Raw genomic sequence first — 24,426 nt, 5'->3', positions numbered from 1 at the left:
TGCACGTTCTTTTGAATGTATTTTCATCTTCAGATGAAGTGAAGCTGAATTCTAAATATGGAATATAATAAACTCATTGATTTTAAATCAAAGTTAGGGTATGACAAACCCCACATGGCTATAGATTTATATGCCTCAGTTTCAACCGTGCCTTCACTCAGTGGCCAGCTGACAAATAGGTTTCTCTCATGATTTGCATCATGGCCTCCTCTCTTGGACCTTAGCATACATCCCTAGAGTGATGTTAGGGGTTGAATTATGTCCCTCCAAAATTCACATGTTGAAACCCTATCCCCCGGTACTTCAGAATGTGACCTTATTTGGAAATAGAGTCTTTGCAGATGTATTTAGTAAGATGAGGTTATTAGGGTGGGTCTTAATTCTGTATGACTGGTGTCCTTATAAAAAAGGGCAATTTGATCACAGAGATGCACATATAGGAGAACACTATGTGAAGATTAAGGCAGTGATTGGAACAATGCTTCTAAAAGCCAACACCACCAAGGATTGCCAGCAAACACCAGAAGGTGGCGAAAATTATGGAACAGATCCTCTCTCACAGAGCTCAGAAGGAACCAACACTGCCAACACCTTGATCTTGGACTTCCAGCCTCCAGAACTGTGAGACAATAAATTTTCATTGTTTTAGCCACCCAGTCTGTCATACTTGGTTACCACACTCCTAGCCAAATAATACGGTAGATAACCAAGTTGGACTGAGCAACCCAGCTTTTGTGGCTCAAATCTTGGTCAGTTATAAAGCTTTATCTTGGTCATAGACTCCAGAAGGAATCTGCAACTTCTCATTTACGATAAGTCCCTCACAACTAGATACTTCTACTAAATGTTCACTTAAGATTGTTCCATGGTGTGGGTCGTATTGGTGAAATTTGTGTTATTTCTGGCCATTTATAAGGACTTCGCCTTCCAAAATCTCCTTCAAAGCCTGGCAGCTTTCTATCTACTGACACTGTTGCGATGACAAACCAATACTGGCTTTAGCAGTCAAATCCTACCTACTTCACAGTGGTTGAACCAACGGTTAAAGCATTCAGCTTTGCCTGATTTGGTCATAGATGAGGTGAGATGCATTTTTTTTTTCCTGATCAAGCAGCATTACCTTCCAGGGTGGAATGAAATGTGGTTGTTCATTTAGCAGTTGTGTTGAAAAGGTTTGTGTATTTTCCACCTCAGTGAAACCCAACGTGTTCTCCAAGTCAGCCAGGACTGCATTAACCACAGCTCCACGGACCACCTGTGGCCCCAGCAGGGTAAGAGTGTGAATAGCTCCATACAGCTGTGCCTGGCATCTAGCAGGCTATGAAAAACGTTTCTCAATTCATTTAGGGACCAGAATACATTCACTTCCTATGAAAGAACTAATGACTTAAGTGATGGACTGGGAGTGGAGAAAAGGGGTGGTGGGCGACTGCGTATATTAAAGGAATTTGAAACTTAACTCCTTGAAAGGTACTATTATATACTAGTACTGTTCCAGAATAGTTCAACTTATTTCTCAGGCCTGCCTGACGATAATCTGGGGAAACAGGACCGACTAAGTATCATTATGTCTCTTAAGCATTTAAAGGAACTGAAATGTGGAAATGAAGGAACAACTCACAGACGTAACTCCCCCTCCCCTGCTCTAAAGTTTAATTCAAATGTAATTGAAACTACTGTTTCCCTAGGAAGGTAGCTTGGGCGTTTGAATAGGCAAATGAAAACTTGATACTTTTGTCTATTTTTAACAAATCGTTGTCAACTACAATTTTGATAGCTTTAATAGCTTTAGGGGAGGGTGAAACAGGCTGCCACAGCCCTCAACTTTTCTTCCTTTAAAGGAAGAAATACAAAGGGTGGGCAAGATGGTGCTCCCTAACTGTGGAGGGTGAACACAGCCTGGTTCTGACGTGAAAGCCCATTAGAGAATGGACTCTGTGAACATCACTGTTTAACCACGGGTTACCATTTAGGAGACTAGAAGCATCCTTCAGGTTTGGGCAGCATATATTCTGCTGAATTTACTTGTTATATTTCATATTAGGTTCTTCATTCATAGGGCCAAAATTCTAATTTCATCTCCAAATGTGCCTATTCCAACTCTTTTTGTGGTTGGTATATTTTTAAGGAAAGAACCTCTTGCTCTGACTTCTCCAACTGTCAATGCCTTATCTCCTATCTAGAAATTATTGCAGAGTCTGGTCGCATCTGGAGGGCCATTTCGGGGCAATCTCCCATTCTCAGGATGGCACCGAATCTTAAGTTGGGAGATGTGGAGGGAGGAGAAGAAAGCATTTCCAACAGCAAAATGAGCTGGGATAAATTTAAAAAAAGAGAGCTGGAGACCTAAGTAGCTCAATGTGGTGAAATTGTCGCTTATCCGAGTAGAACCAAACAGCATATTCTTCTATCACACACACTCTATCAGAAGAGCTGAAAGAACAGGAGAAGGGCAGGGAAAGCAGCTTAGAGGAGAGAGGAGAAGTAGAACAAAATAAAGCAATACAAAATAAAATAAAATACGGGGAGCATAGGCTGGTGGAAGGGTACAGGAGTGGCGACTAGCCCACAGTGGAGATGATGATTGACACAGGCTCTCAGGGAATAGGAAGCCATGATGGTGGAGAAGGGCTGTGGTCAGCTCTGAGTGGAAGAAAACCTGAACCATTTTGTTGTGTAGAAACTCACCATCTTAAGTGTCTTGGCCCATCAGGAGCTGATTATATTACAACATGATAAAATATTTGCTCATAATTAAGGATCTGTAGCTATCAGGAAAAGTTTGAATTATGCTGTATATGTTATTAAAGAAGGAAAATAAGTTTATAATAAATGAAATGTTTTATTTAAAAGAAAACTTTGAGTGAAATAAATTTATGGATCTGTGAAGTGTTATAAAGAGCCATCAATTCCTTGAAATGTTGGAAAATTGATGTGGATGTTGTGTTGTACCTTACCATTGAGATAAAAAGATGGGAAGTTAAATTTCAAAGGAAAAAAATCATTGCCTTGAAATTGTTACCAGCGTAGTGGGGGCAATTTGTGACACATAAACATTGAAGAATGAAAGGAATAAAAATAAAGATGGCCTGAAACACCCAGATACACACGTATACACACTCACACAAACTCACACACACACACTTGATCGATGCTCTCCTGTTTCATTTTGTTCTTCCCCTCTCTTGCCTTTTTACTGAAAGCACTGTGTTTGTTACTCTTCCTGTTTCAGGATTTCTAAGTATGAAATAGACCCAGAAGGTGGAAGTGTTAGTAGGAGAAAAGTCAGTTTGCGTAAAGAAAATTTGTAGAGAATCTAGGTTCCGAGAGAGCTTTTTTATCTGATAGACCTCACCGTGTGACCTATCCCACCCCCTCCCCACCCTCATTTCAAGTTGGCTTTAAGCACACATTTCTAGGGCTTTCTGTGCTCATGTATTATTGACAAGCACTCTCTTTCTCCATTCCCACGGGGCACTACATGAATCCTGCGGTGAGCTAGCACTTTAGCAAGGGGAAATTAGCGGGTAAGAGTCTGTTATTTCATCATCCCAGCAAGCAGAACGAACACCTCCCTACCTGTTGTTTACTAACTAAATGGGCACCAACGAAATCTCATTAGAACAGAAAGTCCAGGCTCTCGAGTTCAAAGTCCCCTCATCTCTGGTCTCCTTGGAGGGAGAGATTGCCGAGCCCCAGGAGATGGTTTTGAAGGAGCCAGAAGGGGAAGCTGGAGTGGAAGCAGGCCACTGCAATGGGACTGGATGCAGATCAGCTAGGAGACCCCTGGAATGCATTATTTGTCTTCTCACTTTTACAATACAGGCTTCTAAGGCACGTCTGGGATGCCCAAAACGTTGACGGGACAGGTAAATATTTAGACAGTGGACAGATAAAGTCACGAGAATTATAATTCCTTAAACTATAATCGCTTGGAGAGAGCTCTGTGTTTGCTCTCTGACGTTTGTTTATTTGTGTGTGCGAGGGTTTTACAGTGAATCAGGAGAAGAGTAGGTGATCTGTGAGTCACCAACTGTCAACTGGGCTGTGGGTGCTTAAGAATTTGTGGACATTTTGTGGGCTGATTTTTTTTTTAACGGCAATAGTTCTGTGGGAATTCCTTTGCAAATTTTGAAATAAGTTGTAGAAATAAAGTGAGATTTTCTTTCTTTCCTTCCCTAAAGAGTTAAAAGGAGCCAAATTTTGCCCTGGTTTTGAAAGCATCTTTTCACCTTGCCTTAGGGATTGAGAATGTAGACAATGAAGTACCCTGTGCACTGGATCTTTGAATGTGAGTGGGTGAGAGGAAAAGCAAAGCCCTGGGTTATTTTAATTGAGCAAGACAGAGAAGGAGATTTTAGAGATTTTAGGTCCTAAAGGCCTGCAAGGTCAATTGTTGTAAAGTTCCTCCTACTGTCCTTGAGGAATCTGAGGTTCCCAGCTATGATAACCCCCCAGGGCAGGGGTTGGGGTGGGGTGGATTCTTTTCTTCTTTTTTTTTCTTAAACTGTTGGCTACCTTACTAGTCACTTTGTGACATACTCACAAAATAGTATGCGTTTTATAGGAACACATACCAACAAATAGATGCCAATTAAATACATTAGAAGGACAAAAAGACAAACAGAATCAGAAAGGCAGAGGGAGATACAAATGGACAGATGGAGAAAGTAAGGAGGCAGAGGCAGACAGAGACAGAGAGATAGAAACAAAGGCAGAGACATAGTGATAGAGAGATAGAGGGACAGAGAGACTGACAGAGACAGGCAGAGAAACAAAGAGACAGACATTATGGTTTTCCTATTAACACATGAATTACGCCTTAGTGTGTTTTGATCATGCAGATATGTGGGAGGAGTGATTGTCTCTTTGTTAATGATTGGTAATTGTATATACTTTGGTTAGAGACTAGGGTTTGTGCAATTCTACTTATCTGTATGATCTGGAACATCCCATGTATCCTATTCTGTGATCACTATTTGTAAATGTTACACGTGTACTAGAAGACAGTAGTGATTGGGGTGAGGGTTGTATGGCTATTAGATCAAATTCTTAACTCTGCGGTTCAAGGTTTCTATAGCTTTCTAATTATGTGTCTGTTTCATCTACCTGAGGTTTCTTGAATCAGAGCTTCCTGCTGTGGTGCTCAGAAGGAGTCCATGGCCAAGCTGCAGGTGTTGAGAGACACAAGGTGGAGGAGGATGAGGCCAGTGGGCTCAGGGGACGGAGCTGCCAGGGACAGACTGTGGAGAGGGATAAGTGGTCATGGAAGTCAGTTAGGCAGTCAGGAATGCCGTTCAAAGAGTCACCATCCTAACTGGGGAGGTGGGCACAGATTCTTCCAAGGCCACTTCAGGACAAATCTCCCATTCTACTTTTTGAGAGAGAACTAGGAAAAATGTGCTATTTTCTACTTGGACAAAGTTGGGTGCTCAGCTTAACAGACCTGCCCTGGTATCATCATTACTCACCAGACCACCCAAGGACCTGCCAAAATTGTTGGGAAAGGCCCCAAAGGTCACCCTGTGCCAGTAGTTTTCCAACTCTGTCCCAGAGCTCTGCAATGTGCTTACACTGGCAAGGGGGAGGCTGAAGCTTCATCTTGCCTTTGCTGGAGCTGTTATGTTGCAGATTTTCTCTGTTAGAATTCCCAGTAAGATTTCCTTTGGGAAAAAGAAGGGTGTTCTGTCCATTAACAAAATGTTTGAAAAGCCACTCATCTAATCTCTTCTCATTTTACAAGTGAGGGAACTGAGACCCAGAGGGGTTAATCAGCTAACCTAGGATTCCACAATTAATGGCACAGATTGAGTTACAACTCTAATCTTTTGACCACCAGGGTACTGGTGATGATTTTAAAGGAGAACTCAGATATGGAGAAGACTCTAAGTGTTGTAGATACTGGCTGTAATTCTATTTTAAACTGCAAGTGCTTACACGGCGGTAATCACCCATATTTGTGTGTAATAGCTTGTTTTTTTTTTTTTTTTTTTCCCCAAAGATTTTATTTTTTCCTTTCTCTCCCCAAAGCCCCCCGGCACATAGTTGTGCATTCTTCGCTGTGGGCTCCTCTAGTTGTGGCATGTGGGACGCTGCCTCAGCGTGGTCTGACGAGCAATGCCATGTCCGCGCCCAGGATTCGAACCGACGAAACACTGGGCCGCCTGCAGCAGAGCGCGCGAACTTAACCACTCGGCCACGGGGCCAGCCCCTGTGTGTAATAGCTTTTTAATAATTGCATGTAGCATGTGGATTGGATGAGATTAATAAATTCTTTTTCTCTTATATGATAATTCTGAAGACTTATTTTGCTGATTTGCTTTCTTGTCTGAAAATGGAACCAAGTTCAAATTTCTTGTTTTAAATAATTTAGTTGATAACTAAAATTTTAGCCAAGTGGTGAGCCTCTTTACATTTTGCAGAACACTCTTTCAGAAACAGAAATTATTGTTTGCTGACTTTTAAAGTTTATAGGAATACTTACTTTCTTCCATTTTCCCCATCTTTCAGTTTGAAAGCCTACCCTCCTTTGATCACGCTCCATTTTCAACTTCTAAATATTGCCCATCACCATTGTGTAATAGTAATAGTGTTTATCTTTAGTAAGACAATAAAATACAATCACTATCTAGGGGTGAATAATAATACCTAAAGGTATAGCAAACAATATAAAGCTGGAGTGGGAAAAATTTAAACTTGGAACTATTGCTGTTTTCCAGTTTCTCCAGTGTCAATTCTCAATATTTAACGGAAAGCATCCTCAGGGCTTGAACTAGCTACCATTTTCCCAACACGTCTTAGGTGTTGCAGTTACACATGTGAGGAAAACATGATCCCTCTCTGAAGTCGTGTGTGCTGGAGTTATACGAAGGCTGTTCTGGGAACCAGGAGGAAAAACAAATAAACTAGATTGGGCAGGCAGGGCATGGGAAGGCTTTTAACAGGAATGCATGCTTTTAAGACCAGTTTTGAGAGACCGAATGAGAGCGAATTAAAGGAGGAAAAGCAGGGCAAAATGTGCACCACTCCGAAGCTTGAAGCCCGCTTGGAAACACAAGACCTTCAGGATGTCTGAAAAGACAAAATCCTGTTTGTGGGGGGTAAAAAGGAAGTGAGACGAATAACAGTGGATGGATTGCAGAGGGCTCCACGAGCCAAGATGAGAGTTCAAGCTAGGTTTTTAAATACAGGGCAAGATAGTGAAGTTCAAGCATGGAGGGGCATGGAAGAAAAGCAGTCTGTGGTAACAGAAGACAAAGTGAAAGTGGGAGATTTTCAGAGTAAAGACAAAGACCTACGGTTGCCGTGGAAGGGGGTGGCTAAGTTGGGTTTAGAGGGAAAGGTTTTTGTGGTAGAGGAGATCAAGGGTATTAAGCATTCAATACCAGGGTATAAAATCAATCATCTATTTTCAGACACGGATGTCATACCCAGTGTTTTCAGGAACAGAGGTAGAGAAGAAAAATTGGGGGCTGGATATCCAAATTCTCAGCAAATATCAGGGACAGTCAGGAGTTTGGCAGAAGAGATTGATAGAGTCAGATAACGTTAGCTTCCACATTGCAGTTTTTATTGCCAGGTGGGGGAGACGTGGTTTGGAGGAGCAATGAGGAGGCACAGGAAGTCTCTTTCCCTCTTGAAATCCCTGTAGGTGGAGGTAGGGCGGGAGGTCCAGTTGTCTCCTCTTGAGAGAGGGTGGAGTTAGGTCAAAGTTTAAGGAAAGAGAGTCCATCTAATGATTCTACAAGTGTCAGGTAAGTCGTCACTTAGTAATGGTTACTAAATGTTGCATAAAGAGCTATGACTGCTCTCTGGAGAAGCAGATCCTGATGACTCAACACATTTTTGCGCCTTTCCTGGATGTTTGAGATATTTGCAGTATTCCTTTACATGTTAATATCTCTACTCTTAGCAGAGAAAGTTTATCTCCATCATTTTGGCTTCAAATGAACTGCACTGTGGTCTGCATGATTTCACGGGCATTCACTCATTTTACCAATGTTCGCTGAGCGCTATGGTGTATTATATGCTGGAGGCATAAAAAGGAACAAGTTAGAAACTGTCTCTCTTTTCATGGAGCTTATGTTCTGGTAAGTGTGGAGTGGTAGTAAGATTTTTTAATACTTAACTTATATCTGTCTTTTAAAAACCAACGAAAAAAGGAGCAACTCTTTATAGCAGCGTTATCGTACATCATTTTAAAAGACAAATATGTAGCACAAAGTGTAAATAAATGAGTATCTGTGTGTGATCGGTAATACTTAACTATTACCAACCCTGCTTACTCTAACCTGTGGTTGCTTTTTATTGTTGATTTCTTATAATGTGTTAGATATTTTAGAAGCATAGTCATTTTTCCGTAAGCAATATGACATTCAAAGTCCCTGAATGAATGGCTTGGTGAGCCGTGCTAGGTCCATGCCTGGGATCTGGGCCCGCGAACCCCTGCCTGCTGAAGCGGAGTGCATGAACTTAACCACTATGCCACAGGCCAACCCCCTCATATTTCTTTACAAATGGTCTGTAGTCACTATTTAGGCCAATCTCTGTGGTATTGAATATCCCAATGACTCCTGCCAGATGTGTATAATTTTTCCCTTTTATAAGAGGCAGAAAATTTTCCTCATTCCCAGTGGGAATTGAGTTTATTAGCTTTTACCATTTTCATTATTTGCATTAATTTCCTCCACAGTAGTGAACAGTCAGAGTTGGAATGAAAAAAAGTTCGGGTTACACTCCAAATTGCTTTGGTAAAAGGTTATATTTTTCCTCTAACAAATTATTTTAAAAGTAACAGTGAAAAAATGTAAGTCTTAAAAATGAAACTAAAAATGGCTTTAATTACAGGTGTAGTAAAACTCCAGTGATTGGTACAAATTCTGCGAAGACTCATATGTTTAAAATTATTACAAGTATAGGTTTATTATTTTTAAGCACAAGTACAAAGTTTAAGGAACATTTGAAAGGAATTTTTGTTAGCAAATTAATTTTTAAAGTAATCTTAAAAGGTCTCAATTTTTTCTTGACAAGGGTGGAAATCTCCCTTTGATCGTATCTGCCTTGTTCCAGTGAGTTGCAAAAAGGGGACAAAGATCTCAATTATTTTATGATTGAAACATACAAGTGATTCTGTGTATGCATGTATAGACATAAAGTAACACAAAATTACATTAATGACCAGGTATGTGTTTGATGGGCACTGTTAGTTGAATATCAAGCAATTGAATCATCCCTTCTTCTTCCTTGGAAAGTTCTTGAGAATTGAAAAGTGATTACCCTTGCCATTAAGGCTAACCATGTGACAGAACCATGTGTTCTGGCCAATGAGTTATAAATAGAATTCCACTTGGGGGCTTCTGGGAAAGATTTTGCTTTCCTGTGAAAGGGTCAAGTGCAAGGGGAGAGCTCTCTGGTTCTGCCCCTTCTCCTATCTTCCTGCCCTGAAGGCACTTATGTGAGAAAATGATGGTTGGACTTATGGCAGCCATCTTGGTTGGGACCATGAGAAGAAAAAGCAATCAAATTTGGGATATAGAAGATAGAAAAAAGATAAAAAGGACAGAAGGAAGGATAGGAAAAAACCTACATCTCTGATGACATCACTTTATTACCCAGCCAAATTTGGAAGCACTTACCTCGGGTTTCCTTCCATGTGAGAGAATTAAATGTCTGCCTTGCTTCAGTTCCTATTGGCAGCTGAATGCTAACTGTTACATTGCAATGTTTTTCTGATTCATTCCCAGTCTCACGTTTGATTAGTAAATGATAGTAGATATTTAAAGCCAGGTTTTGGGATTCGAAGTCCAGTGTTTTCCTGGCCTTGCTATCTTTCCACATGGTCATAATTTGGGAAATAAATACACATACTGTGAAGTAATAACATACATATCCATTAGGAAGACTCTCTCCACTCTTGTTTAAAGCCCTATTTTTCTCAAAACCCTCTGGACTCGCTCAGCTCAAGGTGTCTAACCAGTTCTGGGAGTGGTTTTCGCTTTATCACCCCTTATACCTCTTGTCATCGAATGTTCATTTGCCTCCTTACGACTTTGAGCAACTTACTGATCATCAAATTATATTTCCTGATTTTCTAAGACGTTAGTTTATGTTAACCACTTCGCGTATTTCACAGTCATTGAGTGGGGAGGGGATCATGGGGTTGGGATTAATTTATTATTAACATCCTAATAATTTTTTTTACTAGTGCTTGTACATAGGGGCTTAAATCTTTTCGTGTGTGTGTTGTAGACATTTAATAATGACTACTAATAAGGAAACAGATTAGTTTGTAAAGTTTGTAAAATTGCACAGTTGATGAAATTTTGGCATGCAAGCACTCACATGAGAGGGAAGATGGAGACTAAAGGAGCTCATGGTTGCCTGCCAGAGATGTCTGTGTCTCAGCTGCAGAGGGTTAGTACTCTACTTCTGCTCTTTAATAAAGAAAGAATTTAATGTGAAAGTAAAGTACATAGGAGTTTAGAGTTATTTGAACCGCAGTGTATTTTTTTCTAGTATATATAGGAATTACATACTGAATAAAGGCCTATTATGAGATAGTACATTTCCACCAGGCTTTGTCTGTAAAGAAATGGGTGTGCTTAACATTTTTATTCAATTTGCAAGGGTGACAGCCTCATCCATCATTTTCTTTCAGTTGATTTATCTCTTTATGGAGATCAAGTGGTAAGGAGCTGTATGTACATATTTGGTATGTTTATAGCTGAAATCTAATTATAGAGTTATTCATGTACTCAAAGAAACCACAAAGATTCTCTAGTCAGAGTATATGGCTCAAACTTGGGACTATGATGAGTCCACTCTGACCATCACATTAGGAGAAGTGAGAAGGCCCCCTGAGGATGCTGTAAAACTGAATTAATAGGGGTGTAGAGTACAGATTTGCAGATATTGATTAAGGGCAAAAATGAGCTAAGCTAGTTGGACTCAACTCTTGGCCAATTAAATGTACCAATGTATTTAAAGGAAGAATGTGTCCAACAGATGGGGATTGAAAAGCCATAAAAGCATAAGAACAAGAAGTCTAGAGAATGAGATCTTTGTGCTTTTCAACCAAGACTTGTCTTAGACAGGTGATGTTCTAAACCAGGGATACACTGTTTCCAAAACCAGGCATATTATTGTTGTTATTATTGTTAATCTCTAGCATGTATTGGTTGTTTTCAATGTCAAGTGCTACGTACTTGTTATGTATTCTATCATTTAATCCTTATAAAAACTCAAGGATGTAAGCACTACTCTTATCCCTATCTTATAGGAGAAGATATTAAGGCTGAAGGAGGTCAAGTTGCTTGTTTAGGTTCCTACAGCTAGTCAGTGGCAGTGTTGGAATTTGAACTTAGTCTAGAGAGCCTGTCCACATAACCACAATTTGGTGAATTTATAAGGATGTAAGGGAATTCTCTCCTCAGTTTTTCAAAGAGGAATCTGAAGATTTGAAGTTTGTGGCTTGCACAACAGTGTGTGTTGGAATGAAGGCAATAATAAGGCAAGGTCTCTTGAATCTTATTTGAATGTATTTCCAGCATAACAGGGTGCTTCTCCTCCACGGGGACGTCGTTAAAGAACAGACCAGTAAAGATTAGACTGCCTGCAGGGCTGGGGCAGACAGGGTAGACCGCGCTGTTCAGAAGGAAGTAACTATGCACAGCTTCTGCTTAAGGAGTGGAGAGTTATTCTCCACCTTCTTGAGGGACGATTATCTACATAAACTGTTTGGAATCCTTATGCATGAGAGATTTGTCTACTCTCTCCCATTTTTAAAAATTTATTCAATCATTTATTTATATCAGTATGGACTCCTGGCTATTTATTTTATACTTTGGGTTATAAGTCCAATAGGTTTTATTGATTTTCTTGTTTAAATTGTTCAAGCTTTGGCCATCAGGAACTTGTTCAGTTGGCTTCTCTGCCCTTGTGATATGCCCATCATTATGGACTTTCCATTTTTTTTCTTGAAAGGAAGATTGGCCCTGAGCTAACATCTGTGCCAATCTTGCTCTGTTTTATGTGGGATACCACCACAGTGTGGCTTGATGAAAACCACAGACCCCAGGCCACTGAAGCAGAGCACATGAACTTAACCACTATGCCACCAGGCTGGCCCCTCCTTTTTTTTTTTTTTTTTCTGAAGCACTTCCTTAATTTCTGGCACTATAAGATGCTCCAGGCTTATCTTGTGTATTTCCTGCTTTAGTCCTAGAATCGGCCATTTCTCCAAGGAGCCCTAACTCCTTTTATTGAGGAATGGTATTAGAAACTAATATCCAGGTGGTGTCAATCACACTTTAAATAGAAGGTAATACTTAGAAGTCAGGATAGTGGTTGCCCTTGGGGGTTGGTGAGTGGAAGGGGTCCCAAGGGGCTTTGAGGGTATCTGATCTGTTTCTTGAACTAAGCGCTGGTTGTGTGGGTTTCTTCATTTTATGAAAATTCATCAAGGTGAATGCTTCTGATACATGGATTTTTCTGCTTTCATGCTAGATTTCAATGAAAATATTCAAAAATAGAGGAAAAACAAAACAACTAATAACTGACACTGAGTATCAAGCAAGTAGGCTCTGGAGTCTGAATCCCTGGGTTCACATAATTTATCAGCAATATAACCTTCAGCTACCTACTTAACTTTTCTGAACCTCAGTTTTCTTCATTTATAAACTAGAGTTGGGGTTATTATCTGCCACAGATAGCTGTTGTCAGTATTAAACGTGTACAAACATTTAATGCTGAGAGCAGCCATACAGACACACACAAATACATATACATTGTTGTTATTACATGCTGTCAAGTCAACTCAAACTCCTGACGACCCTATGAATGAGTGATGTCCACAATGTCCTGTCCTCAGCAGTCCTACTCAGCTCCTGTAGACTCATGTCTGTGGCTTCCTTTATGGAGTCGATCCGTCTCAGATTTGGTCTTCCTCTACCCCTGCTGCCTTCTACTTTTCCCAACCTTACTGTCTTTTCCAGAGAATCTTGCCTTCCCATGATGTGCCCAAAGTAAGACAGCCTCAGTTTCATCATTTTTGCCTCCAGCGATAGTTTAGGCTTAATTTGCTCTGGGATCCACTTGTTTGTCTTTCTTGCAGTTCAGGGTATCTGTGGAGCTCTCCTCCAACACCATATTTCAAATGAAGGAATATTTTTTTCCTGTCAGCCTTCTTCACTGTCTGGCTTTTGCACCCATACATAGTAACTGGAAATAGGAGGGTGTGGGTGATTCTCTCATTGCTGCCCTTCCAAGTCCCAGGCTTTTCTTGATTTCTTGGCTGCAGTCTCCATTCAAATTGATGACTGAACCAAGAAAACCAAATCTTTAACAATGTCAGTGTCTTCATTGTCTATGTTAAAGGTGTGTAGTTTTGCTGTAGGCGTGGTTTGTGTATCCTTATATACACATATAGAGTCAATCCTCATCGTTTGTGGATTCTGTGTTTGCAAATTTCCCTACTTGCTAAAATTTATTTGTAACCCCCAAATCAATACTCATGGCACTTTTGTGGCTTTTGCAGACATGCACAGGTGGCAAAATGTTTGAATCGCCTGATGCCATGTTCCCAGTGAGCTTGAACAAGGCGATGCTCTGCCTTCTTGTGTCAGCTTTCATAAGGAAAACGAGTGTACTTTTCCCAACATAATTAATGCTAATTTTTCTCATCTTTGTGCTTTTCTTTTGGTGATTTCACTGTTTAAAATGGCCCACAAGAACAGTGCTGAAGCCCTTCCTGTCTGGTATTCCTAAGTGCAGGAAGGCTGTGATGTGCCTTATGGAGAAAATACATGTGTTAGATAAACTTCTTTTAGTTGTGAGGTACAGTGCTGTTGGCTGTGAGTTTGCTGTTAATGAACCAACCACTTATATTAAATTAGGTGTCTTTAAACAGAAACAAAGTTTTGTATTGATCAGCTGATGAAAATATTGTGACCAGATGTTTGCAGGAAGCTAACTCTGTACTCTCCTAGAAGTAATGCTCATTATTTGCTAATTTAGTGTTTGTGGTGACTTTATAGAATATAAGGACTATGAATAATGAGAATCAATTGTGTATATGTACATACAGAAAGAGAGAATAGAATAGGTATACTTAGATATCTATGTGTATATATCTAGATATGTACACACAGATACCAATGTATGTCTATCCAGACAGGTATAGATACATAAAGATGTGAGAACAGTGCCTATCAATCTAATGAGCCCTCAATAAATGTTAGCTATTATTATCTAGGTATCTGACTAGACTTGCTCTCCAACTCAAGTAGCTCTAGGTAGCACTTCTTCATGGTACAGAAGGAGCAGTAATGAAGAAAGCAAAGCCCTTACTCTAAAGGAACTTACACTGTAGTGTAAGTTAAGAGAACTCAGTTTACTACTGTATACACAGTATCTAGCATACAGTACCTAGTACCTAGAGAGTACTCAATATTTTTTGAACTACTTAAAAATCTTAAGGAAAAAGTGAGAGTATGATGAAGAATGAGCAAAGTTCAAAGTCAACTCACTATACTAGACTAAAACAGACAAGTTAACAAATGAGTAATGGGTAAAGGGATTTTTGTAATGACTGGCCCTTGTCCTGAAACTTAATATTCTATGAAGAGGTGTCTTGAGCTCTACGTAAACAATGAGAATCCTATCTAATATAGGAAATGAAGGCATGTTCTAACGTTCAAGTCAATTAGTGTGGTATTTTGATTGCTTTTCTAGGTTAAGGAAGCAAATCTGTTCTTATGCAATGCCAGCTAAATAACAATCTGATTGTTCCAGTTATCCTGTGCCAAAAAAAGCAGAAATGGGCTTTCCAGTGTTTATTACAGAGTATTGAACATATTTGGTGTTAGTGTGCCTTAGAAATAAGCCACTATTCAAAGCTTTCTAGGCAATTTGAATCAGGTTGCTGAGCTTTGAAGAAAAATCCTGCAACCGAGTTTAGAAGACCAAAAAACTTGGAAAACAGACATACTCTAGGCTATTTCAAAAAATGCAGCACTCAAGCCAATATGAGCTGTACCAAGAGCAACGTAGACGGGAATAACATGAGAATAGGTTTAATGGAAAAGAGGAGCAGAGAAGGGACAGTGTAATGAGTATTTGTAAGACAGAACAAGGAGAAGCCCAGTTTATTTCAATAAAATGTGTGCAGTTTGGGGAAATTCTGTGAGATAAGATTTCTTAAATTTTAGGTGAGACTCAGAATGACCTACTAGATATTAAATCCGTACATAAGCCTCTCTGAGAATTGTGGGAAAATCTGGGCAGTCCATCTGGGCCATCAGACTATACCATCTAGATGTCTGGTTTCTCAATGAAAGATCTGGAAGAAAGGGTCAGAGACCCTGCTCCAGAATGTATGGGGGTAAGAGGTAAGGAAGGAAACCTATTTAGATTAAATTGGATTGCATTTATAAACTGAATCAACTATTTCTAAAGCCCCTTTCCATCCCTACAATATAGTAATTGTGTGAAAGAAACATGATATTCTTATTTCATGACAAGAATTATTTCCTTATCCAAAAAATTGAAAAGTACTACCAGCATGCCTACACCATATACTGTTCACGCTATTTCCTTCTTGAGGTGCAGAATTACTCCCTTTCATGTCAGGAGCTTTATTCTAGAGCTAACCAAACATCAAGGTAGCAGATGTATGTGTGTGGTGCCATGAGGTGCTGTGCTCAGCAATCCCTTCAAGGAAATCTGAGAGGTTGGTGAGCGGTATCAGCTCTAGTTCATTCCTGCAGAAGGTAGATGTCCTCTAACGGGGGAGCTCCGTCCAACCTGGACAAGATGGTCTCAGAGCTCGCTGCAGGCTGACCGTCCTCCTAGCACATCCTCGATCTTTTCTTCTCTCCTTTCCCAGGAATCCAAACTGCAGCTCAGCCTGAAGATTCTCTCCAAAATATCCCTGCTCCCTCTCCCCTCCCCTTCATCCTTCACAAGGATTCTCCCTCCCCCCACCAAAATCTCTCCACTACCTAATTCTGTCTCGGTGTCTGCTTCTTGGCGATCATGGACTGACACATATGAAAGAAAGGATTTGCTTTGTTAGTAAGAACATGAAGAGAGGAAGGGAATGCTCTATATATTTCTGAGACTGGTCACCAGGTGCTCTCTGACTGAGGACCTGATGGAGCTCTTAGAATTAAACAAGAGATGACACAGATTGGCCTCCCCTTCTTGGACAGTGCTCAGGCCAGACAGATGACCGGCCCTGGTGTAATCAAGGATCCTGGCTCCATCTTGGAACACCGGCTAATTTGGGGTGAGAAGGAACAGACTGAGATTCACACGAACAACTTCCAGCCAGCTCCAGGTTTCTCAACTGAGAGCCGGGTAAGAAACCAGCCTGGTGAAGACAAAGATTGTATGTCCAATTGCGTGCTGAGTTTCCTTCACGCTTTTCGTTCAGAATTCAAGGTGTACTCCTGGGACCTCTCCTTTCCCTCAGGGACTGCTCTGACTGTTCATTTGTCCAGCATCCTCTGGATGGAAATACTAAGGAGATTTGCCTGGTTTCACACCTCTAATGTGGGCAGATCAGAGTTTCAGACATTTCCCTTGGTCTGTAGCTAGAAGAGTCAATTCAAAAAGCAAAGATGAGAGGGGCTTACAGATCATGACCATTACCCAAATGTAAGGCACCGAGATATTATCAGATTCATGACCTGCCACCTGGAAATCGAGAAAATAGTGGTAATCCTACTGGCCTTTCTGCCCTAGGGACTGTGGAGACAGACTCTGAGGGAAATCTTCTTACCTTGCTCCCATCCCAGCCCACTTTTCTCTCAACAAGGAAAGAGCTGTTTAAGTGGGTGATTCAGAGTTAGGGTCCTGAGGACTCTGGAGAAGCTTTCATGATTCAGGAGCGAACACTGAGTTAGGAGTCAGAAACTCTGGTTGTTACACAAACCCGCTGTGTGGCTCTGAGCAAGGCTTCAAAGCTGTCTCACCTTCAGTGTCCTATGCTGTCAGATGGAAGGATCTGTGATGCAATGTGTGGTCTAACTCTGTCATTTTGATAATGCCATATTGTCCAAACAAAAAACTGACATACAGAATGTGACGATACAAAAACATATTTGAAATTGGGGCTTTCAAAAGAAAACTGTCTTCATAAATATTTCCTTTGAAAATCCTTGCTTATCTTGAAGACTTAACAGAGCATGTTTTATAGACATAGAAGCACATTATTCTCTGCTTAATTCAGAGTATGATTACCAGGAATGTGTATCTAAAAAAAAAACGTATTACTTAAATCAAACTTGACACAGAAGATAGCTCTCCTATAAAAGAAAAAGTTATTATAATATGTCTCATGATTTTTCCAGGAGTATGGTAAACATATTCTTTTTTTTTTTTTAAAGGTGTACCTTTTTTTTTCTTGGTGAGGAAGGTTGGCCCCGAGCTAACATCTGTAGCCAATCTTCCTCCTTGTTTTCCTCCCCAAAGTCCCAGTACACAGTTGTATATCCTAGTTGCAGGTCGTTCTAGTTCTTTTACGTGGAATGCTGCCGCAGCATGGCTTGATGAGCGGTGCTAGGTCTATGCCCAGGATCCGAACTGGCAAACCTGGGGCCACAGAAGCAGAGCACGTGAACTTAATCAGTCAGCCATGGGGCTGGCCCTGACATTTTCTTTTTTTTTCACTTCCCAAAAACATTAACTATGAAACAGAATATTAGATTAAAAGTTTTTATTAAAAAGCTATTTAGAGAAAAATAAAATAAATCTAAAATATATCATATTTACTTCCTTTCTGAACTCTAAACACCAAATTTTATTAAAAAGAAAAATAAGGCATATGGAGGACAAACATGTGAAGGACAGTGACCGGGGAGAGCATCGTAAATGCAGCCGGCTCATTGTTAAAGGTAAATGCGTGTTGTTGTCTAATAGCTCTTTGTAGTTCCCCTAAAATGCCTTTTTCTCTGCATTCGTTGTTGCTAGGATTGAAAAGGGAGGTCTGATATTTTCTGCTTTTAATCTCTTGGCCAACCATCAGTAGCTGTGGAAAAAAAAAAGAAAAAAGAAAAAGAATCACTTAGACTTGACCTTCGCATTACCCTCTTACCTCGTCCGCAAATTGCGCTGAGATCAGACAGATGGACGGCCAGCTGCAGCCACCGGGGGCCCGAGGGACCCGCACACAAAGCATCCGGCACTGCTGGGACCCGAAGCGGTTTTCTTCTGCCTCTAAACACCCCAGGATGGCTCTCTCTGGGCCGGCATCACTCACACCCACCAGTGAGGACCTGAATGTTTTGTCTCAAACTGGGCATGTTAATAGAATCTGATTCTCTGCAGCCAGCTAGGGGCTTTTTCACTGTTTTTCTTCTAAAATGGGCCCTGGTCAGCAGCCACTCTGTGAGGAGGCCACCTTAGCAATAGGAGAGGGGGAGGGTGCTGCCAGGGATGCCTTCCTACCTTCAAAGGAGGTGATGTACAAAAAGGACTTGCGAAATTGTAACATCCTTTCTGGAGAAATATCTTTTTAGGTGAATGAAGAGGACTGACTTTACAGATAGCTACCAACAATGCGTACCTTTTTCTTCATGCCTCAAGACAATTTACTGTTCCCATTTTACACATTAATTGAATGCGGAACTATCTTAGGGCTTATTCCGGTGGTTCTTAAAGTGTGCTCCTTGAGCCAGTGGCATCAGCGTTGTGGGAGTTTGTTAGAAATGTAGATTCTCAGGCTGTGTCTGAGATCTATTAAATTGGAGACTGGAAGTGGGGCCCAGAAATCTGTATTTCAGCAAGCCCTCTGGTGGTTCTGATGCATGCTCCTGTCTAGGACTACTATTTTATGCCTTTTGTTCATGTTTCTATGATAATGTTGATACTTTCAAGTTCGTGTTGTCAAACTTCCTATTTTCAAATTTGTGTATGTAAAATATTTCACCCTACAAGTGGCTTATGGGCCTGGTATTATGTTTCACATGTCGTGAGCTTTAAAACTTCAAAAGGGTGGCTCTCTTTAGTCCTGGGGCCCACATCTCTGGCTTCAGGTTGTTTGTCCCCATTCCCTAATTCTTCTTTTTATTCACAGAAGTCTTTAGATTCCACCCAGGTTGGTCACTTGATAGAACTTCACATTTCTTTGATCATAAGATCTCTAAATATATTTTCCCTCAGTTTCTTAAAAACATTGAACTTGATGGAATCTCAAGATATTTAAAAGCATATTTTCTGTTGAACAATAGAGATCTTTTTAATCTTGATATGATTCTGCATGCTTTCGTAGTATTAAAACTTTATGACTTTGATGGATATTTCAAATGATATCCAGTTGAATTTTCTCACTTGGCTTCGCCTGACTTACTGTCACGATTTGTGAGGCCGTTCCAGCAACACATAGACATAAGCAAACCTTCATGAACAATTGAGTATTTTCAAGTTCACATGCTTTAAGGGCCTACTTTTCATTTTGTCTTCCTTACAAAAGTATGATTTTTGGCTGGAGTAGAAAGAGAGGGATTGAAATGTCTTTTATTTCTTTGGGAATTGTCTTGGAAAAGTGAATCAATATTAAGAACTTCAAGTAAGGGGGCCAGCCCCATGGCTGAGTGGCTCAAGTTCTGCATGCTCCGCTTTCGTGGCCCAGGGTTTGTGGGTTCGGATCCCAGGTGCAGCTCTACTCCACTCATCAGCCATGCTGTGGAGGCATCTCACATACGAAATAGAGGAAGATTGGCACAGATGTTAGCTCAGGGCTAATCTTCCTCATACACACACACACACACAAGAACCTCAAGTAAGAAAAAAAAATTCCTAACATTTACAATGCATTGTATTGGTAAGGGTTTCTAAATTGGAGAATGCTTGAAAAGTTGTAGTGCTTAAAGAGAAAGTTCTAGCTTCCATATCCAGCTAGTCTTTCATTCAACATTTGTTGGTTGAATACTTACTGGGCCCCTACTATGGGTCAGGCATGACTCCAGGTGATTTGAGATATATGGGTGAACCAAACGAACAAAGACATAGGCTAAACAACAAACAATGCGTTAGTAATTTGTGTAACATTCCGGAAGAGACTAAATGCTATGGGAAAGGAAAACAGTAGAGTAAGACAGTGGCAGAGGGAAGAAGGGAGTGGTTGTTACAATTTTAGATGGGCTACTCCCTGAAGGCCTCACTGGAACTGGGTAATTTGAGCAAAGATTTGAAGGAGGTGAGGGATGTAGCTATGCAGACATCTGGAGGAGAGATTTCTAGACAGAAGGAGGAGCCAGAGCAAAGGTGTGATTGCAGAGAGCAAGAGGCCACTGTGCTGGATCAGAGGGTTGAGGGGAAGAGCTCCAGCTGGAGTCAACTCAAGTAGGGCATGGTGGCTGTTTTTATGGTCTTTGGCTTTTCCTTGGAGGGAATGAGGGAGCCATTGCAGAGTATTTGACAGAGAAGTAACGTGAGCTGACATATTTTCAAAGGGCCATGTGGTTTCTATAGACTTTCAGGGGGCTCTCTAGGATCTATCAAGACTCTATAATCCAGATGGAGATAATGGCTTGGGCCAGTGTGGTAGCAGTGGAGGTGGTGAGCAGTGGTTAGGTACTAGACAGCCTTTGAAGGTAGAGCCCAAAGCATTTTTGATAGATTAGCTGTGGGATGTGGTGTGTTTTATATATAAAATAAATGTAGTTTGGTGGGGGGCCGGCCTGGTGGTGGAGCAGTTAAGTTCCCACATTCTGCTTCAGTGGCCCGGGGTTGCTGGTTCGTTTCCTGGGTGTGGACCTATGCACCGCCTGGCAAGCCATGCTGTGGCAGGCGTCCCACATATAAAGTAGAGGAAGATGGGCATGGATGTTAGCTCAGGGCCAGTCTTCCTCAGCAAAAAGAGGAGGATTGGCAGCAGATGTTAGCTCAGGGCTAATCTTCCTCAAATAAATAAATAAATAAATAAATAAATAAATTTAGTTTGGTGGAATTTTTCCAACTTACTCCATTGAAGGGATTTCCAGAATGAACTCAGAGTTTCCAGCTTTTCTAAGGAAAAGGTCAAATTGCAGTGTGTGTGTATTAGTTTTCCAGGGCTGACATAACAAATACCTCAAACTGAGTGGTTGAAACAACAGAAATTTGTTTTCTCAAGTTCTGGAGGCTGCAAGTCCGAGATCAAGGTGCTAGCAGGCTTGATTCTTCTGAGGCTTCTCTCCTTGGCTTCTCCATGGCTCTCTCTCTGTGATTTCACGGTCTTTCCTCCACGTGGGTCTGTGTCCTAATTTCCTCCTCTTTTAAGGTCACCAGTCAGATTCTATTAGGGCCCAACCATATGACCTCATTTTACCTTAATTATTTCTTTTTTTTCAGTTTCTTTTTATTTTATTTTTTTATTGCGGTAACATTGCATTATAACATTATATAGCTTTCAAATGTACATCGTAATATATTTCAAATTCTGTATAGATTATGTCATGTTCACTACCCAAAGACTAATTATAATCCATCACCACACATGTGCCTAATCACCCCTTTTGCCCTCCCCCCTACCCCCTTCTTCTCTGGTAACCACCATTCCAATCTCTGTTGCTGTGTGTTTGTTTGTTTTGTTTTCCTCTACTATTTATGAGTGAGATCACACAATATTTGACTTTCTCCCTCTGACTTATTTCACTCAGCATAATACCCTCAAGGTCCATCCATGTTGTCACAAATGGCCAGATTTCGTCATTTCGTATGGCTGAGTAGTATTCCATTGTGTATGTATACCACATCTTCTTTACCCATTCGTCACTTGATGGGCACCTAGGTTGCTTGCACGTGTTGGCTATTGTGAACAATGCTTTGATGAACATAAGGGTAGCTGTATCTTTATGCATTTGTTTTTTCAGCTTCTTTGGATAAATACCCAGCAGTGGAATGGCTGGATCATATGGTAGATCTATTCTTAATTTTCTGAGGAAGCTCCATACAGTTTTCCATAGTGGCTGCACCAGTTTGCATTCCCACCAGCAGTGTACGAGCATGTTCTGAGGTACTAGCTGTTAGGACTGCAACATATGACCTTTGGGGGCCATAATTCATCCCATAACAGTGTGCAATTCTACATTTTACTCACATATTGTCATTTTACTCATGGTTGTGAATGGCACAGCCTTTGTGATATGCAACCTAGAAACAGATCTGAAGACCCTAAGAAAACCTACTCACCTTCCACAATGAAATCGTCATTTAAAATGAACTGAAGCATCCCAGCCCTGAACTGTCATGTCAATTGAAACACAGGCAAGATACTTTTCGTCTGTACATGTTATTCAAGGTATAGCAATAACTAGGAAGAGTATCAAGTTAGAGGTAATTTTTAAGCATCTTATTTTTTTCTGATAAGAAGGTTATCTGCTTATTATTTAAAACGACTCAGTTGTTACAGGAATACATGCTATGGAAAGGAGAATCTCCTGTAATCTTGCCTGACAGTTCGTTGAAGGTCTGTAGATGCTGTAGAGATGAGGCAGCTCTGAAATGTTCATATCTGCTGACATTTCAGAACCCTGTGAGGTTTAACCATGGGGGTATTATTGGGGTTGCTCTGACCACCTGTAAACTGTGATTAGTTTGGGCTTTGGCCATGATTTGTTGGCCCAGGTTGATGGATTTCTGAGTGCCCAGGATAAGCGCACCATCTCTACCCCTGCCGTGCGAGTAATGCCACACAAGCCTCTGAAAGGTTCTATTCTGTCTGTGGCGGGGGCGGGGGGGAGCAGCTCCATGAGGCTTGATCTGATTGCTGCCGGCTCTCCTCCACCCCACAGCCTCTCTGCTCCTGATGGGGAGAATTTGATACCCTTCAAAATATAGAGTCTATTGATCTGTTTTCTAGGCAACAAATGTCAGCTAATATGACTTCAGAAGGTTAAATATGGATTTGGACAGAATTATCAGCTGCCCACAGATGTTTTATAGGTGGTCTGAAATGAGACAGGAAGAAGGAAGCAGCTCAGGGGGCGGTTTCTGTGTGTACCTATGCATCTCTCCAGGCATAAGTTATGACCTTTGTGTTTTATCTGACTCTGCAGTACCCCGTGTCTTCATTAGACAATGTCATACCTGGAAAATTAGTAAAATGGGAGGATCAGAAAATCTCAAAGATAAGAAAATTGGGCCGGCCTGGTGGCGCAGCGGTTAAGTGCACACGTTCTGCTTCAGCGGCTCTGGGTTCGAGGGGTCGAATCCTGGGTGTGGACATGGCACTGCTCGGCAAGCCATGCTGTGGTAGGCGTCCCACATATAAAAAGTAGAGGAAGATTGGCATGTATGTTAGCTTAGGGCTAGTCTTCCACATAAAAGAAAAAGAAAAAAGGAAAAAAGATAAGAAAATATTTTGTCTAACTTTTCTGAATTATACATGCATTAATCAGAAAGCCTGTTGTTCTGCCATTGTACCCAGAGGGTGGTGTATAGAGAATCAGAGAGAGAGAGAAAGAGAAAGTATGAACACTTCGGTAGTCGGATGCAGAATTTAAACTTCTTGGGTTAAAAACACCAAGAATTTGGCAATATGTTACTAAGTGACAGATTTAGAAAGTTCTTTGTCATTTGATCTGACTTTTTGTTCCTCCCTGACTTTTATACAGCGTGGGCAGTAAAAATAGCTCTGTTGGTTTTCATTTTGAGCCTGGCTTTGCTCCTTTGTCTGTGTGGTGATGAGCTATATTATGCTTGAATTTACAGAAAATACCTCCGGGGAACACTTACAGTCAACTCTTGGAATATTTTCTTGATTTTCGTTTAATAAGATTTGTGTGGCTATGGACTGATATGTATTAAAGGGGATTTTTGCTGAACATTTCAGCCTCAGAAAACTTGAGTTTGAATCTTACCTGTAATATCCCCTAGCCATGTGCCCAGTAATCATGTTACATCACCTTTCTCAGTTCACAATTTTTATATGTGTAAAGTGTTGGTCATCACATGGCCTGACTTTTCACAGCATTGTTTAGAGTGTTAGAAGGATAATATAAGGGGTAGTGCTTTGCAAACTAAAAAGCTCACCAAAGGCTGGTTGTTAATATTGAATTATTTCTACATTTGTGAGAGTACTACCATTGAGAGAATATTTTTTGAGATAAAGTTCCAAAACCAAGTTTGGAGCTGTCCTTGGACAAAACAGACATGGAAATGAAGGGATGGTCTGTTTCTTTGAATTACAACTATTAGCTCTAAGAGGGAGGGTAAATTTCGCTAAACAGGCATACGGATAAGTAACGACTAAGAGATGCGTCTTTGATTTTCAGGCTGTTGTAATTGATTTACGTCCATTTTACTGCCTGTGTAAAGTTTGTGTGCAGATGTGGTCTGAGCCCATAATTACATTATAAAAGCACGGCTGATATAGGTAATTAAGGTTATGAGACTGAAAGGTGATGCTATCCCAGAGGTACAGTTTTGTAGGATCAGGTTTCC

The 24,426-nt window shown here is 40.8% G+C and overlaps 1 long non-coding RNA gene across 2 annotated transcripts in view; it reads left to right on the top strand.

Moving 5' to 3' along the window:
• Positions 1-3,578: 3,578 nt before the first annotated feature.
• The window catches only part of LOC106828671 (uncharacterized), a 158,437-nt gene continuing 137,589 nt past the window's right edge, over positions 3,579-24,426 (top strand). For both annotated transcript variants that reach the window (XR_011506529.1, XR_011506530.1), the window contains exon 1: positions 3,579-3,869. This is a non-coding gene — a long non-coding RNA (uncharacterized lncRNA). The remainder of the gene's footprint in view (positions 3,870-24,426) is intronic.

The sequence above is a fragment of the Equus asinus genome, chromosome 10 (genome assembly GCF_041296235.1).
Source record: "Equus asinus isolate D_3611 breed Donkey chromosome 10, EquAss-T2T_v2, whole genome shotgun sequence".
NCBI lineage: Eukaryota > Metazoa > Chordata > Mammalia > Perissodactyla > Equidae > Equus > Equus asinus.
The sequence above is the reverse complement of the archived record's forward strand: the minus strand, read 5'-3'. Positions and strand labels throughout refer to the sequence as shown.